Source organism: Uranotaenia lowii, chromosome 1 (assembly GCF_029784155.1).
Source record: "Uranotaenia lowii strain MFRU-FL chromosome 1, ASM2978415v1, whole genome shotgun sequence".
Taxonomy (NCBI): Eukaryota; Metazoa; Arthropoda; class Insecta; order Diptera; family Culicidae; genus Uranotaenia; species Uranotaenia lowii.
This window is the reverse complement of record NC_073691.1, coordinates 101,968,046-101,985,958: the sequence shown is the minus strand read 5'-3', so window position 1 is coordinate 101,985,958 and position 17,913 is coordinate 101,968,046. Positions and strand designations below refer to the sequence as shown.

At 36.4% G+C, this 17,913-nt stretch overlaps 3 long non-coding RNA genes across 4 annotated transcripts; 1 reads left to right on the top strand and 2 right to left on the bottom strand.

Annotated features, from left to right (window-relative positions):
- Positions 1 to 1,310: 1,310 nt before the first annotated feature.
- Positions 1,311 to 5,255, bottom strand: LOC129739046 (uncharacterized). Its single transcript, XR_008735733.1, has 3 exons — positions 4,746 to 5,255; positions 3,899 to 4,432; positions 1,311 to 1,709 (listed from the first exon to the last, which is right to left on the bottom strand). It is a non-coding gene; the product is annotated as an uncharacterized LOC129739046 (long non-coding RNA).
- A 5,774-nt stretch (positions 5,256 to 11,029) lies between these two features.
- On the bottom strand, positions 11,030 to 12,080 carry LOC129742438 (uncharacterized). Its single transcript, XR_008736537.1, has 3 exons — positions 11,941 to 12,080; positions 11,707 to 11,869; positions 11,030 to 11,528 (listed from the first exon to the last, which is right to left on the bottom strand). It is a non-coding gene; the product is annotated as an uncharacterized LOC129742438 (long non-coding RNA).
- A 289-nt stretch (positions 12,081 to 12,369) lies between these two features.
- On the top strand, positions 12,370 to 16,776 carry LOC129738805 (uncharacterized). 2 transcript variants are annotated; one of them, XR_008735646.1, is made up of 5 exons: positions 12,370 to 14,441; positions 15,161 to 15,332; positions 15,412 to 15,815; positions 15,905 to 16,434; positions 16,493 to 16,776. It is a non-coding gene; the product is annotated as an uncharacterized LOC129738805 (long non-coding RNA). The 2 variants fall into 2 exon arrangements; XR_008735645.1 differs by having other exon boundaries at positions 12,372 to 15,066.
- Positions 16,777 to 17,913: the final 1,137 nt, after the last annotated feature.

Here is a 17,913-nt window from a genome sequence, read left to right as displayed (position 1 = left end):
GTTATTTTTTAACCGCAATGCGAAATGAAGTAGGAGCGGGGTTTCAAAACTGTGCATTACGGTTTAAATTCGAATATGTTTAAAAGAGAAATAAAAAACGAACAATTCTTCGGTTTTTAGAACATTTTCTTTGCCAGATTTTTTTTGTTGATGCCAATAGACTGCCGAAGCATAAAAAGCATTTGCCAAATTAGTCACCACGGTGGGGTATTTTGTTGAAGTGCATCAGCATCTGCTATTTTTCTGACATGCCACCGACGGAAATACAGGAGCAACTCGGAAATTGTGTACTGCTGGACGCTGATCTTAGTTGTGCATTTCCATGCATGCAGCGCCGGGGTGTCGTTGCCGACATATCGAAAAATCGGCTACATTGTTTGCAGGTGGCCGTTTCTGCCTTCTTGCTTCGTCCCTTGCTACATTTTTTACATTTGCATGTATCATTGTTTCCCTAGCAAATGTCCCTACGCACTGGTAACTTGCATCGTTCGTTCGTAATATTGATACACCATCTGGCGTAGCCGGTTGTAGAACTCCGATCGAAATGCCACTCGTAATGCTCGAATTATTTTGTACTTCCGAGTGGATCGCTCCCATTCCATCGCCATCGTTGCAGGTTGCAGTTATTATTGCTTCCGCCACCTTCGTGCTCATCATCGGTTCAGTTTGAATAACATCCCAGACAGGAAAAATCGCCCGAAAACGGCCCGATTTTTGTCCGTACATCTGCTCGATCGGTCCGAAATCGTATAAGAAATCGGGCCGAGTTTAGTAGAAAATCGTGCGAAAATGAAACACTTTTTCGGGCGACGATAAGTTTTTTCAACCAGTTCGAGCAGATCAAATGTCAAAACAAGCGGACCGTTTTCCAACTGAATCTGAACGGTTTTCGAACCAATTCTGGGCCGATTGCCATCGTCCCTCCAAAATGAAGGACCGATTTCGGGCCGAAACCGAACGCATTTTCGAACGAATTTCAGACCGATCGTACGGATCGAGCCTTTCAAATGTCAAAACAAACGGGCCGAATCCGAACCGAAACCGAACGCATTTTCGAGAGATTTTCGGGCCGATTGTACGGATCGAGCATTTCAAATACCAAAACAAACGGTTCGTTTTCGGGCTGAAACCGAACGGATTTTCGAATAGTTTTTGGACCGATTACCATGGTTGCCAGTATTTTAGAATTTATTTTATTTTCCAATTTTTTTTTATTTACATACAATTTACGAATACAATCCATTATAACTCAGTTAGTATACCAATATTTAAAGCTAATTCTGAAGTAACTCAAATCATTTGTTTGGTAATAAAGAATTACTGTTGACAAATCCTGAATCTTTGCCCTTCTGCCTGAATATATTTGTCTCAATTGAACTGCTTAGCCGTGCTGTTCTTCTTAGCGATTCTTGAATCATACAAATCTAATGGTGCCTAAAATATAAGTACACAAAAATGCACTTCCTGCCTTATTATTGTAGAATATACATTTTCCTAGCCAAAAAATATTTTATATTAAGTTGCAATATGTCATTGCTTAGCAATTGTCTCGGGGCTCTACACAACAATTAATTGCTTTTCCGAAGTTTTATCGGTGGATTAACCTCTTTGCCACATTTGTTTGCTTCCACCAGGAAGTCACGGAAGATGGCAGATTATGAGTTTTCGCTCGACAATTCTCGACGGGCCAAGATGCGCCTTTTGCCAACCTAAAAAGATAAATTTGAAATATTTTTCTCTTTTTTTTTATTTTATCAATGGATCAGTTGCCATCGAAATTGTTAAAACTCTTTTAGCCGGAATTTTATCAAATCTCAATAAATTAATGTTTCAATCAATGTAATTGACAAATGGTGATTGTATTATTTTACTCACGGAAATCACAAAAATAATCTAAATAGCTAGGGCTAGATCAATGAAGGAACTTTACCCAAGCAACAATTTTAGTTTTATACTAATCTGCAAGCCCGCTATGAAACTGCGTTATAAAACAACTCCGAGCTATATAAACCGCATTAAAACATTTATAAAACCCTTATCAGAGTAAAAAGGCCCACCTACAGAAGGTTCTGAAGAACAAATTTCAAGTACTTTATACAACCTTATTGGTGTTTCTTTGAGTTGTCAAGTTTTACTTCGAGTAAAAAATTTTCTGCGTGAATGTTTATTTTTCGAGCAGTGGTTTTAAAATTGAATAGTTCAAGAAAAAATATTCTGGCCGAACTACTCACACGATAAGATGGTTCCATTTGGTCATAAATAATAAAATATTTAGGAAAATGATAATAATAATGATCTTTTTCGACATTCACTGCCATAAATTTGATGCGCATCAAATTTTATCGGTTAATTTTTCAAAAAACTCGCCAAAAATACGTGCGCCAGTATAGTTTTTCGAAATAAAAGACTTAAATGCATAAATTTACAATAACAATCATCCAAAAACATATTTCGATTCCTGTATGGATGCCCTTGTTGTGTATACATGATAATTTAATAGATTATTTTGGCAAATTAAGTGTTAATTTTAGGTTTTCATGCGATTTTTTGAATAAAATGCTCAATTTTCATCAAAAAATATGGCGTTTCGTCTTAAACTATTTACACATCAAGCTTGTCTCGAAAATTGCTACTATAAGAACAGCTTTTCTTAAATTATAATAAACAAAGCAAATTTTCTTTTAAAATTCATGATTCCATTAAATAAAAGAAAAAACAGTTAAGATTCACTTTTTATTGTTATCATTAATGTGACTCACTACATCTACACCACCATTTAGAAACCGGATTCCACCGTAAAATACACAAGATTCCCTTTGGGGATTCGTTGGCGGATCATTTTGATTTCCTTCGTCACAACAACGCACCAACTCTAGACACCTAATACGACGGATCTTCCGGGTATTTTGCTTGAGAAAAAGCATCCTAGGGTACACACTTCCTCCACCACAGCCATGAACACGGAACATCCAGCATCGAGGCAATTCCGCTGAATTGTGAACGGCCAGCATCGGCAGGGGATGCATTTTTCCATATATTACCTGCAGCTGAAAAAAAAGATTAGAAACAACATAAAAGGATTCAAGTAATGAAAAAATACCTTTTGATTGAGGAAATCGGACGCAAAATTTTCGTTGCCATCTGATACTCACTTTGTTGATATTTCCTTCTTGTTTTTTTTCTTGTTCTTCTTCTGTATCTCAATCTGTTGACACTTGACATTTTGACCGGGTTTTATAGCGAGGTTTAGAAACTGCTTTATAGCGGCTTTCAAAACCGCTATATACACGGAAGATAAAATATTCTTGAAATTGATTGAGGTTTTTTAAAATAGGTTTTATAATCGTCGTGTAGATACTCTGAAGATAGATTGTGTAACGGTCTTGTCAAAATAAGCTTCACAACTATCAAGACTTCTGTAATTGCATTATAAAACTTCCATTTTTGTCTATAAAACCATCAGGAGTTTAAAATGTTGCTTGGGTTAAAGTAGGAATAAAACTTTTAGAAATATCATTTTTAGTCAATGCCTGACAATATTTAGATAAGGAAAAAATAAATATATAATCCATTGATTTTTTTGGAACTAGTAAATAAGAATTACGTATTACGAAACATTGAATAATGGAATTGAAAATATTGAAGAATTCCCAAAACTAGGAAACTTCTTATTCACGTATTGTTCAATAAAAAATCCAATATGGTGATTGAATGTTCCTTCGAATTTTTCTATAAGAGATTTTTCAATGAAGGCCTGTTCACAAATTCAGAAACATGTTAATTCGATACCTTATAAATATCTGACTGTAATATTCTCGCTACTCAAACCTCACTTATAGTTTAATATTAACGAAGGAACGTTTTTATGTTCAATTCAATTCCAAACAAAAATCATTACCTTATTTTCAGCAGGCAAAAACATCATCGTAACGAATTTTCGTTATGTTCACCACCGGTACAACAGTTAACTGTTAGCACCATTAGAAGACTTATTACTTGATGACTTCACCTAAGGGAATTCCAGATAGATGTTGCATCTCTTAGTTGAGCTGGATGAAATTTTGCTATATTGTATATAATACAATGTAGTACTTGTTGAAAGAGATGATGCCGCCATGATTTTAACTTGTTTGTTTTTCTGTCAGTTCTAAAGGCTGATATCGAGATCATCGGGTCCACTGGCCAGCTGTGTCTGCGGCAATGTTCGATCTATCGACACACCCGTCGTGTTTCTCTAGGTAGTGCAATTTCATGGAAGGTTTCATTAACCTTAAATCGTATGAATGAAACGGTGGAAACGGTACGACAGTCCGTGGCCGAATGTCCCGGTATGCCGAAATTTCCATTAACGGAGAAGCATCTCCGAGAAATGATTAATCCAAAACGTTGTTAGTCACGAGAACGTAGTTCGGCTTTTTCGTTTCCTACCAAGCTGGAAGAGAAAAAACTAATTATTATTTCAGGTATAAATAGCTTTTATTTAGTTAAAATTCTGATTATTAGTCGGAATCCAGAATATGTAGAATAAAAGAATCTAAATAATGTTCAAATTTACATTGAAATTTGCAGTTCAAAGATTTCATTTGATTAGGATTATTTTGACTATATAAACACAATTCGACACACCCAATTAACAAAACGTATAAAATAAATAGATGAATAGATTACAAATCTATTAAAATTTAAAAAAATATTATGTTTAGCAAGCATACACTACATTTAAATAAAACAAAAACGCAACTTACCTTCGTAGTTTGAAACAGCTTTCATCCCTTCATAGCTTATCAGATGCTAAAAACGGTACGCTTTGTCATGATGATCTGTTTGACACGGCCAATTTTAGATTTTCATCCAAACATTAGTATCAAATAGAAAAAAAAATCAATTCTGCAACCAGAGAGTATAATGCGCACAGCGTCACTAGTACGGTGTCACTAATCGTGTTGTTCCACGACTGGATAAGCATTTTTTGAACATGATGATTCCGGTATTAATTTCCTTGGTTAGGTTAATCCGTTCGTTGTTGCCCGGTAGGTCAAAAAACATCTGCTGGAAGATATCAAATAATAAAACAATCATTTTAAATTTTATGGTGACAATCTATTAATCTTAAATAGCACGACAGTATTTAATTTGTATAATCAATAAATAATTGCTTAGTAAAATTATAACTTTGAACAGTTTCACATGCCACGGGATCACACATGAATTATCGTTTGTTGGTACTACATTGAGAAGTTCGTGTTGATGGTAGCTGAACTCCACAGTGTTGTAAAGTAGCAGTCAGTACCAGATTACTCAATGGTGCAATTAACGCCTCATTAAATTATTTGAGATGTAACGGAATGACGATGATTAATTGCCACAACAGTTAACACTCCCATATGTTGACCGATCTCAACCAACATTCTAATTACGACATTTTTTCATAAAGGATTTTAACACATGGGGCATTCGTCCCTAAATTGCGACAATTATGATTGTGCTGGCCTTATAAACTGATGGCCTTGATCCAGCTTCTCTCGTGCTGATGTCGAGGAGAATGAGAATGTATCACCGATCAGCTGATCATCGGCAGAATCAGAAATTACATTTCTGTTTAAAAAGTTGGCTGTTTTTAGTATTTCAATGCTGGACATTGCTCGTTCCAAGATATCGCAGAGATTAATCTATAGAGGGCAACATCCGATCACCTATGTACACTTGGCCATTATTCTACTGGTCGTCAGCAACTCCCTTGGTAAGTTTCCACCAGAAGAAGGCCATGCCAACATAGTGTGATATCTCATTTGAGTAGCAGCCACGCCATTCCTGCAACAGAACAAAGAAAAAACTATGTTAAATACATCAATAACTTTATGAACTACCATCCTATCATATTGTATCAAATAAATACTCACTTCGTTATTTTAAACTTTTATCAATTTGAAAAAAGGAAATAAGGTGCTCCGCGAAAATCGCAAACACGGGTAAGGTGCAAACAAGGCAGTTTTTGCTTCATAAAAAAAAACATCCAAAAAATCAACATCCGGCGTCAGAAATCATTGAGTAGCTTTTTTATATGATTTTTTAGATGTATGAAAACGATTTTGTTTGCACTTACCTCATGTGAGATAGTATTGTAATATTTTCCATCAACTCACCTCACCTAATCCAATCGATCACGGCCAACATTATCGATTTTTTGCTGAAAGTTTTGTTCTCGTGATGGATGGAATTACTGTTCGTTGTTTGTCTTTACCAGAGATGTTAAAATCGCGAGTCTACATACTCGCACTTTGCCCTTCTATGCAGAACGATTTTATTTCGTTAAACTCAATCTGCAATGATGCTATCTAAAGTTCAACTCGGAAAGCATCAGGAAGTAAGCTTCGGGTAAACTCGGCAGGAGTAAACAGCAATCGGGGGAAACATCAGCGAAGCAAACGAACAGTTCTGCGAATTAAAGAAAAAATCGTTTTCGTTCGGCAGCCGAACACATCAATCGGACAACGCATGGGGGCGTGGCTAAAAGTGATAGATACAAGGGAACGGGAAACGAGCGAGAGAAGGGTGCGAGGAATGTAAACTCGGTCCGTCGGGCAACGATCGCTCGTGAGCATTCGTGTACGGTAAGCTTCGTTCTGTTGTTTCATTGGTGTGATTTTATTCCTGCGAGGAGGGGAAAACATCAACTCGGAACTGTTCTCTTCGTTTTGTGTGCAATCACGTCATGATTGGAACGAAGATAAAATCAATCTGCACACAACAAGTTAAACTCGGAAAAAATCAGCCGAATGATTCTTTCCGAGGCGAGTTTAAACACCGCTGGTCTTTACATGGCAAGTTGCCATTGGCAACTATTTACACCGCTTGATTCACCATCAGGATTATTCCAGTAGTCTTCCGTTTGTCACTTTCCTCCCATGTTCCGATGCTTCCGGTAGATAAATTATCGTAACCACTGTTGGTTCCATCACCTTTCAGTGAGTTCCCTTAGAGACTTTCGCGCTTCATACAATGTGGATTTCAGTCTTTTTCAGCTCGATTATAACTATCGATTTGAGCAACCGCCTTGAGCATATTTAGCCCTTTCTGAAGATTCTATGGTACTGAAACTTCGTTGAAGTTCGTTACCTAGCGAAACATAGGATTTAATCGTGCTTCAATTCTAAAGCACTTTATTGCTTTATCATTACGCTGGTTTACGTCCCGCTCCGGTGGCAGCCAAAGATTGTCAATGTCGACAAGCCGGCAATCTCGTCATAATTTTATCAGCAAAATCTGAAAATGGATCAATAATGTATAAATGATAAACTGATTTAAATGAATTATTGTTAAATTTATAACCTTTGTCAGACGGAACAATAAAGTAGCGCGGACGGATGAATCGTCTTCGTGGTCACCAGAAGTCTGATTTGGCAAATGAAGTCCCCGAACTGATTCTGGTGTCATCGTTGTACCGTTGCTAGCATAAGAAAAAAAAAAAACAAATCAAAATCAGATCAGCCGCTTGAGTTTCATTTTACAAAAAATAAAATAATTTATTAAACTTTCATTTCTCATCTCCTAGTAAAAAGTATTATCCAATCTTTTAAGATTATTCTCGATGATAAAGTAATTATGTTGGAATAAATTTTTGAAAGCATTATGGCCCTTATTATACTCCGCACGTGAAGTGACGATAGTCGAGTCACTCGATTCCAGGAGTCGCTTTGGGTAAGGAACGTCACTTCGGACGAATTTTGGTAATGAACCTCTGTCACTTCACTTACTCTGACTATCTGAATAAGATGACTAGAGTCTTCTGACGGTGAGGTGACTCGACTATCGTCACTTCACGCGCGGCGCAGAATAAGGGCAAATTTATTTCATTAAAGTTTATCTTACCGGTTTGTGGCCATTTTCAGTTGTATCGCCTAAATTTCTCCAGGTCATCATCAAACCACCACTGAACGTTCCGTAATGACATTATAATCTCTAAACCATTAGAAAGACAGGGCGGTTCGCAGCGATGGTGAACAAATGTCTAAACAAATCTAATGTTGCCTTCTGTAATGACATCTTTACAATTTCCACAATCTGTAAAAGAGAAAAAACATTGTTATGGAAAAAAATAATTTATCTTTTGTGAATGACAAATTTAAAACTTTTTTCACCTGGTATGACGTTCGACGATGTTGAACGTCAGGAGCAGGGACGGCGGCGTCAAATAAGAACTTTTCAGCCGTCGACATTCGGTAAGCAAAAACACTGCTTCTGCCAACCTGAAAACGTAAAATTTGGAATATAAGTAGCTACTATATTTGTTTCTAAATTGTCCTGTAAAACATTGCCATGACTATCAGGATAATTTTAAATTGCTAATTGAGTATAGATAATCATATTCTATACTCAATTAGCATTTCCAAGTTATCATCACGGGGACAAGAACGCCCTGATAAAATTTGCGCTCTAAAATGATAATTAAATTACCTATTGTTGCTGCTGCTGCTGTTGCGTTTGCATCTAAATAGGTCCTCCCGATGATCCTCCGACTTGACACTGATCTTGGAAACTCTTAAATCACCAGCTTTCAATCAGGAGCGGGATTTCATCCGTTTTTTTGGATTGAACATCATCATGGCTTATTGTGGATGCCGTAGAATTTTAACCCTTTAATGCATGACTTTTTTTAAATGGAAATATTAGTTATTGATTCAGTGAAATAATAACATTTTAATTCGAATAACACAACTCAAGAGGTTTGAAGTCGTTCTTTTGAGTATTGTAAAAGTTATGGCCCATCAAACTTGAAAAATATTTTTTGAAATTTTTAATTCATTTCAATACGATTTTGCAAATTTCTTCAAAACCTTCTCAATTGGGTGCAGGAAGGTGTTTGTGATTGATTGAGGTTAAAAAATTTGATAGAATTTGCGAATCTGAAGAAATATCAGCAATTTTCCAAAAACAACTTTTTTCCAAAAAATAAATAAATTTGAATTTTGCATTTTTTTTTCGCCTACTTTGTTCGATATCTCACAAAAACAATGAAATACCGTATTAAAAAATACCATGGGCTAATTCCTTTTAATCTCAAGAACATTTTTTGTCCATACATCTTAGAAAAATTTCCGCGCGTTTCCGAGATATTTGGATTTAGATTAGTGTTGTTTTAAAACAACACTATGCATTAAAGGGTTAACTCGAGGAGGGTTTTTTTTCTGGTCCATCTGTTTTCAAAGTTCCTTTGCTCGGTTTGCTTCGATGCTTGCTGTTGGGCTGTCTGTTGCTGTGGTTTGATAACGGAGGGCGGAGATTTGTCAACGGTCATCATTGTTGGGTTGGCTGTTTGTGGGGTGTCTTCCTAGTTGTTTCTGCTTGTTTTTTTATTGCGTTAAAATAGCATGAAGTCTTGTGGTTGTTATAACTCCTTTTGAAAATTTCAACCACCATGGAATGTTTATTTTAAATATCTTTTAACATTGTTTAACCCAATTTTCTTATTATTTTATCAAAAGTGAAATTGTGTTATTAATTTCCAATATTGCATTATTTTCAAGTGAAAATGGATTTATTCTAAAGTTATAGAAACATTAAAAACCGTTAAATTTCCATTTGGGCCAATTTAAGGTACGTAAACAAAAATTAAAAGAATAGCTTTTCTGCAGCCAGTTTTAATAAATAAAAAACATCTTAATTGATTGATTTGTTAATTTATAGAGGCTTTGAATAAGCTATATAACATCTTAAGTTTTGCCTCAATATTCCAAATTTTAATTATTTATTTTGAATTCGAGGCGTGATTCAATATTTCTTAATACCTAATCGAAAGAAAAATAGGAACAAGATTTTGTTATGTTGATGTTTTCTAAGAAAACGATAATGGATTAAAAAAAATATAAAAATAAGACTTTTTTATAGTAATTTAACCCAGTTAATTTCTCCTCGAAAAATAAACTTGATTATTAGTATCCAATCAATCAAACATTTTTGAAATTTGATTGCACCACAAGAATTAAAATTTAAATCTTGAAAATGATAAATTTAATAAGCAAATAGTTAATAATTGTGACAGCGGTACTCACCTTGCTTTCCACTTTGAAAAGAACACACCGAAAACTGATTTAAAATAATCCAAGTGAAGCCACCACCTCTGAGCGTGTCCAGAATCTGGATCCGGATACGATGTTCGGGATGACATCCCAAGCAACCAAAAGTCGCATACTAACTTGAACACGGGATTCCGAAGTTCTCATTTGGTTCCACTTAGGTGTTACGGTACTTCCAAGGGACTCATATTACGTAAAAGTTACTCAGAAACTTCTATCGCCTTCTCAAGGGCTAAAGAATTAAAAATGGAACTTCAATGCACCTTTTACGCGACATTTCCTTAAAGCCAATCATGGCGTCTGCTGTGCTCTTTCTAACGAACCAATAAGATCACATCTGGAACCTTTAGGAGAATTTCAAGCGATTTGACAAATATTTCTGACATTTCTGTCATTTTTTTTTTATTGTTTACATTGGCAGAAAATTCAATGCAATTCAATTATTTTAAGTTTGTGCTAGCCAGGAAGTAGTGGGATTCACCTCCAGGAGGAAAAAAATACTTTTGAGCCGCTGGGGTGCATCAACAACTGACTGGACCTAGTCAGGAAACCCTTTAATCGTCATGAATACAGTGAAAACCAGGCAGCTCAACAATTTTCCCGTCTGCAAAATATGGAATCCTTTTGGTCAATACCGGTGTACTGGAGGCCCCCAGTCTGCGCTATTGCGGATCATTATCACCAAAAATGCCCTCCGAAAATCCTAGAAAATCTGTGATCCATTCAAAGTGTAAATTATTGTGTGTAAATTTGATTGGTGATGAAACAGGTGCGGTTGAGAAAAAAAACGAATAAATAAAGATTATGATTAGAATGTTTTGTGTTTTTTTTTAATAAATACAAGTCCATTGATAGTGAAACCAGTAAAACTTTAAATTTTGACAACCTTTAACTTTATTTCATTTATCATATAATTTTTTTCCTAACTCTAGAGTTTAAAAAACTCTCTAGTTTAAATACATCTTTAGACAGCAGATGAGCATGAGCTGGTATGGTCGAGCGGCTAGAGGTTATAACTTCTAACCTAGTGAACAGTGGATCGAATCTTGAGGCGGTAAGCAGCGGTTTTTGGCTTCGAAAGTGAGTAAACAACAACAACAAACCTGTAATTATGTAAACATGTCAATGAGAAAATTCTAGATAGACCGGCCATTCAGCAGTCTGTCATCTGGTTGTCAGAACGAACTGTCAACCTGATTTTTTTTCGGTGCGTTGAGAGTTTCTTAATATTCCCTTAAAGGTTGTATAGCGTTCCCTACAGCCAGTGAAACGAACTTGAAAGTAGCTTTAATAACTTAAATTTTGGGCTGATTAGCATTCTCTTCAGACAGAAACGAGAGCTGATTAAGCTTCTATGGAACCTTTCTAAGGGAATTCTGGTTGCTTGGGATTCCACCAAAGCTCGTACACACGGGACTTTTTCTTGGAAGCTTTATTTGTATGGAACGAAGTTTTCTATAAAAACAAAAAGGGGTTATAAAATGATATAAATAAAAATTGATTATTTAGTATTCAATCAATCAAACATTTTATAAATTTGGATCTAGATAAGATCCAAAAGAATTAAAATTAAAATCTTGAAAATGATAAATTTAATAAGCAGATAGTAAATATTTGTGACCACGGTACTCACTTTGCTTTCCACTTTGAAAAGAACACACCGTAAACTGATTAAAAGTAATTCAAATGAAGCCACCACCTCTGAGCGTGTCCGGGATCCGGATCCGGATACAATGTCCGGGATGACACTCCATGGACACTTCCTTGGAAGCTTTGTTGGCATGGGTCGATGTTTTCTGTGGGGACAATAATGGGTTAGAAAATGATGTAAATAAAACTTGATTATTTAGGATTCAATCAAACATACCTTGCTTTTCATCAAATTATTGCTGGTCAATATTATATGGCTTCTTCTGTTTATACCGCTCAAAGCATTTCTGAGCACGAACAGCGGAAATGTCAGAAAAAGAACTGGGACAAATTTCAAACACACAATTTACACCAATCCTGCAGCAAAACAAAACACGCGCCCGGATTGCTGCGATTGAAAACTGCTCGTGTTTCGTTTTGTTCATCGCAGCACTGCAAAAAATATCGTCTGTTTTCGAGCAATCGAGCAGGCGGATGGAAATCGAGCCGAAAACGGATCGAATTCTAACCGCTGGAATTCGAGTGCTGGCATCTCTGTTTTGCAATCGGCCCGATTGAGCAAACCTTCCTGACAGGGATATTTTGAAAACATTTCCCCGGACCAGAGCAGCTTACGCCGCCTCCTGGCGCTTTGATTTGACGGTGGATTTTAAACTCTTCGCCTTGAATGAATCGATTGATGCGACCGAGCTGACTAAAAGGCTGCTTGGTTTGAGCTAGTCCAGCTAGATCTACGAGATTTGTTCGCAACTGTCGACAAAAGATAGCCAAGTTTAGTTTTTTTTTCAACTAGGTTCTACAAAATAGTCATCCAGTTAATTGGAATGAGCGACGTGGCCAGGAACATATCAGAATTATTTTGTCGACTGAATTCTACAATCGTAAATTTGACAAATCCAAACATATTGAACAACAAAATTCTACATTACCTGAGTGAGAAGTTCCGATCCGTTCCGATTTTCTGTCAGGCAATTTTTGATGTGGCGGAGATTAAACGAGCAACTTCCGGATCGCTATTTTAGACGCTTTTTTTCTTTTAATTTTGCTGCATGGTGTTATGATCCGTTAATGAGTCTTCCGTTAGTGGTTGATGTTTCCGGAGAATTACGACAGGATCCAGGCTAATCCCAATGTTTTTTTTAATGCAAATTACTGAAATTTGAACTTTGTTCATTTTCATAAGACTGTGCTGACGGTTCGGAACTTCGAGGCTCGGAAGCAGCACCGGGTCACGAACTGTCGTGGGGTCAAACTGATTAGCCGACCAGCTGCATGAAGCTAGTAAGTCAAGCAGTGTATGGTTCCTCCGGCCCTCGGCTCGGCAGATCGTGATCCGGTGGCTTACCGACGTTGCTTCCGAACTTTGAATCTCCTGTCAGACAGAACGTTCAATTAAAAAAAAAACAATTACCTGTTAGCAGCTTTCAAGCGTTTTCGTATCTGGATCATATTTACTCGATTTAAAGACACAAATTTACGAGAAAGTTTTAACCTGTTTAAACGTCAATTTTGGAAGAAAATTTATTATTTGCTAAACCACGTACAATTGATCACTTTTAAAATGGCGATGAAGCATTACGAGATTTTTCAATAAATTATGGTTAAATTTTAAACCACATTTGGTTATTGAACGTGAACTTTGAAGATGGTTAGAATTGGACTTGAAAAAATTGTTAAAAAATAACCATATTGGCAGTTTTGTTGCGAAAACCATAAAATGGTTATTTATGAACCAAAAATGGTTATAAAAAAATGAGCGTGTGTGTGATAAATCAAGGGCGCTTCAATATGCACACAAAATAAGTTATGTTTGGGTAAGATTTTTCCGTTTGTGTATTTGGCCGTTAGTTTCACGATAACCCTTAGATAGCGCTGCGGAACAAGCGCCAAAATCAGCCTTCAGTGGTCAGTCTGGGTATCTGGTGTCTGCGCTACAAGTTAATCCAAGGGATTAAAAGAAAAACAAAAGAAAGATATAAACCGACCAAAGCTGTTGAGAACCAAGGACGAGTTATCCTCGACAGGTCTGGACGAAAAATTCATAAAGAAAATGTTAAACGATTATAAACTAATATTTTTTATTTTTCAGGATGCACTCTTCATTTATCACCATAATGATATTCACTCCCTTTTCCTATCCCAAATTTATCCAACTCCATGATATCACAAATAATCCAGGAGCGCTGACTCTCAGTGCGGGAGAGGCCAGAATTCACGAAGGGTACACAGTAAATGAAAATTACCGAGTTCGGTAATTTATTTTACAGAACTAGATCTGTAATTCGAAAATTTTCGGTAATCAATCAATCTGACATCTTGTTTTTACCGAGTTCGGTAAATCGAGTTTTGATTTACCGATGTTCGTTTATTTTTATGTAAACAAAACTCTTTGTAGAAAATTTTCGGTAAAAAAAACACCGAAAACTGTAAATCAGTGTCGCTGGCAGCACAAACGTCAAATTTTGATGTGTCCTTTTCTGGCAACTGTCTCACTCTGAACAAAACGAAACAAATGCGACAACTGCCATTTTTTTCCCGTCGTCGTGTCGAAGTGTCGTGAGAATTATTATTTTTGTAAAAATTAGTTACAAACCCGTCTTTTCCCTTCAATTTTTGTTATGTAATCGTTTGCTAAGGGCAGATGGTTCCTCAGCTAGTGTTACCTGGATTCCTTATGGAATGTAAAACCCGTAATCCTTGACAGAATATTTGATATGGGTAAGTCAAAGCCACTATTTGTGTGTTTTCATTTTAGGAACCATAAATCACAAAAATCAAGATCATAAAATCTTATGATAATTACTGACGTTTGTTGATTAAAGAAATCGTGCTATGGAGACTTATCCGAATTACATCCGATGGTAAAGCTTCGCGTATGTTGTTGACCACAAAGACGCCCGGAAGTGCAGGTATATATAACCTACATCATTGAGGATCGAGAATGATAGTTCTGTAAAAATCCGTCCCAACCTTGAGTCCCAGAAAAACCAAAATAACAACAACCTCCAGAAGCTCAAAGCACCTCGAACTCCCCACGGAAAGATTGCAAGCGCAAGCGTTTCCATCACCATTTCTCGTTTGCTCGAAAAGTGACGATATTTTCTGTTAGCGCTTGTGTGAAAAAATAAAAATCGAGCAGTTTTCAATCGCAGCAATCGGCGAGTGTTTTTATTGTTATTTTTGTGAAACAGTACCGGATGGTGCGATGGTGCATATGATTTTTTCGGGTTTGTTTATTTTTTTATCAAATTAATGATAATATGGACTGCTGTTTCCGTTCAACGGTTTATTTGTCCTTCAAGCCGGAACTTCATCATCCAACAACGAACCCTAGAGGAACAAGGTAAGTTAATTGATTGCATTATGGATATTCAAATATTTATTAGCCTTTGACGTTCTCGAAATTAAATCATTCGTTTTCTTGTTTTTTTTTGCAGAATATCAGAAGCATTCAGTCCGGAAGATGAGGGTATTGGTTTAAGCGGTCAGGTCCCTTAGAACCAATGTATGCAATGCGGAACCGGAATCGAATTACAAAACCCCGGACGAGGTGATAAAGGGCGGATTGGTACTGACGGACTTCAGTACCGTTTGAAAGCGTTTTGAAAGGTTGGTTGTCGTTCTGTTTTCTTCATTTAAAGGTATTTATTTTTCCATTTTGACTGCGAAATTTTGAAATTCTTTTCAGGTTCTGCCAAAAAGCCATCCGGAAGCACTTGGAACAATGTACCGACTTCAAGAGAACATGGATTCAAAATTTGGGATCATTAAACCCAAGAATCGGCTTCCTTTGCACAAGGAAATACGTGCGATGGTCTCTCCGGAACAGTTGTGTGATTTTTTTATTATTGCTGCCGAGCAGCACCTATAAGATGATGGCTCTGGAAGAAGTTTATTTTACTCATCAATAGGGCGACGACGAATGAATGCGGCTAAAGATAAATGATGACGTGAAGGTGTTTCTCTGAAACGTCACGACGGCCAACATACAGGCAATGAGGGGCAAATGTATCCTACAGCTGAACGACCCTTGTGATCCAACCGGGTTGCGGCGAAAAATTCTCGTATGTACGAATGCCCAACAAACGGATGGTTAGTATTGCATTTATTTTTTTTTAGTTGATTGATTCCCAATCGAACCAGACAATTGGCTCAATACGTATTAAACTATCTCATTCTAGCAAAACATAAAGGGAAGCCAGTCGTAACGTGCCGTCACTGGAACGGATTCCGATTTGCGTTGACTTTCGGTGAATAATTCCAAAGCTTTGCTTCGTTAATTCAAGTACCGGTAAAGGAAATCAAAAAAAAACAATCCCGTTGGAATTGATACTGTACGAACGTTGTCCACGGAAAAAAGCAAAGGCCGTCGAACAGGGAATGGATTAGTACTTGCGTGATCGTTTTTCCATTGCCGAATATCAGAGCATTAAAAGGAGGAATGAGAACGGATCTCGATCTGCAAAATCGAATTCTTGCTTCGTCGAAAATTCAATCTACAGACGAGGGTGAATCGACGACTTCCGAGGAATTCGATTTGGAGAAGCTGGGTAAAAACCGGAAAATATGTTGGCCAACAAAAAAACTTCCACTCAACTGTAGCTGAAAGGAAAAGAACAGGAATTGCTCAGAAAATTATGGAAAAACAGAGCAGTTCAAAGGGAGGAAAAAAGGGAACGATGCCGATTTAAAGGAAATTATCAGCGTAATAGTAAGTATAGCATTGAATGCATTTTTGAACAGTATATTCCAATTGATCTTTTTTCTAGCAAAAATCTCGAAAATACACGAACATTGAAAAACTCAGAAGGTCGTAAATTCACGATGGTGGTTATCATTCTAAGATCGCCGGTCATCGATGCATACATATGTTTAAATTCGAACTACTAAAGACGAAATGTTCATTCGTCAGTTTGCCACTCTGGATGAAGCGCAGAACGAACTTTATCTTTATTGAAGGGGAAAAGCCCAAGTAAAATAGATTGAATCCGCCTCACATGCGCATTAAAACTCTCATCATTACAGATTACAACAAAAACTGAATAGTGTAAATGAAAATGAATACAAAAATATGCTTATTGCAAATAGATTGTTTTTATTTAGAGAAAAAAAACATCACTTTTGAATCAGGTTACTAAAATATAAACAAAACAAATTCCAAAAAATTAACATTGGATTAATTGATTTTGATAAAAGAGATTTTTATTTCCCATTCAATAAATTCTTCAATAAATTTTTCATATATTTTCTTCTCTTTTGAAAATTTTCACGACTGTTAGTGAATTTTATGTCGAATATGGATAAACAAAAAACTAATACGAGGTTAGCTGAAAACTGAAAAATTTTCGGTAATTTTTACTGAAACCCGTAAAACGTTCTATTATTTCAGCTTATCATGCACAGCGCATAACACAAGATCGAGTATCCTGAAGACACTTCAAGCAAGAAATATCAATTCTGAGGAACACATACGGACATAAAAAAGTCAGTTGAATCGATGTTTTTGCCTAAAGCGGTGTATTAATGCACGGCGTTCAATGTTAGGGGCACTCTTTTTCAGAAGGCACTTCCCCAAAAACATCGATTTGAATGAGTCTCTGACGACCATATGTATTCCTCAGGATTGATTTCTTGCTTGAAGTATCCACTGAAAACTCTAATCATCTCGCGTTATGCGTCATATGGTGAAATTACCGAACGTATTACAGAATTCGTTAAAAATTACCGAGAATTTTACAGTTTTCGGTAAATATTACCAGCATTTCGGTAATAATTACAAAAATTTCGGTGAAAACCACCGATATTTCGGTAAACGTCGCCGGTTTTTCGGTACATATTACCGAACTTTTGGTAAAACTTACCGGTATTTCGGTAATATTAACCTGTATTTCTGTAAAATTCACCGGCATTATGGTAATAATTACAGGTATTTCGGTGAAATATTTCGGTTGTTCGGTAAATATTACCGAGCTTTTACAGCTTTTCGGTAAAAAAATTCACGGTATTTCGGTAAAATTGATACATACTTCGATAGTAATTACAGGTTTTTCGGTAATAATTTTAGGTATTTCGGTAAACTCTACCGGTTGTTCGGTACATATTAACTAGCTTGTATAGTATATCGGTAAAACATTACCGGCCTTTCGGTAATAATTAAAGACATTTCAGTTCAACAATACCGGTTGTTCGG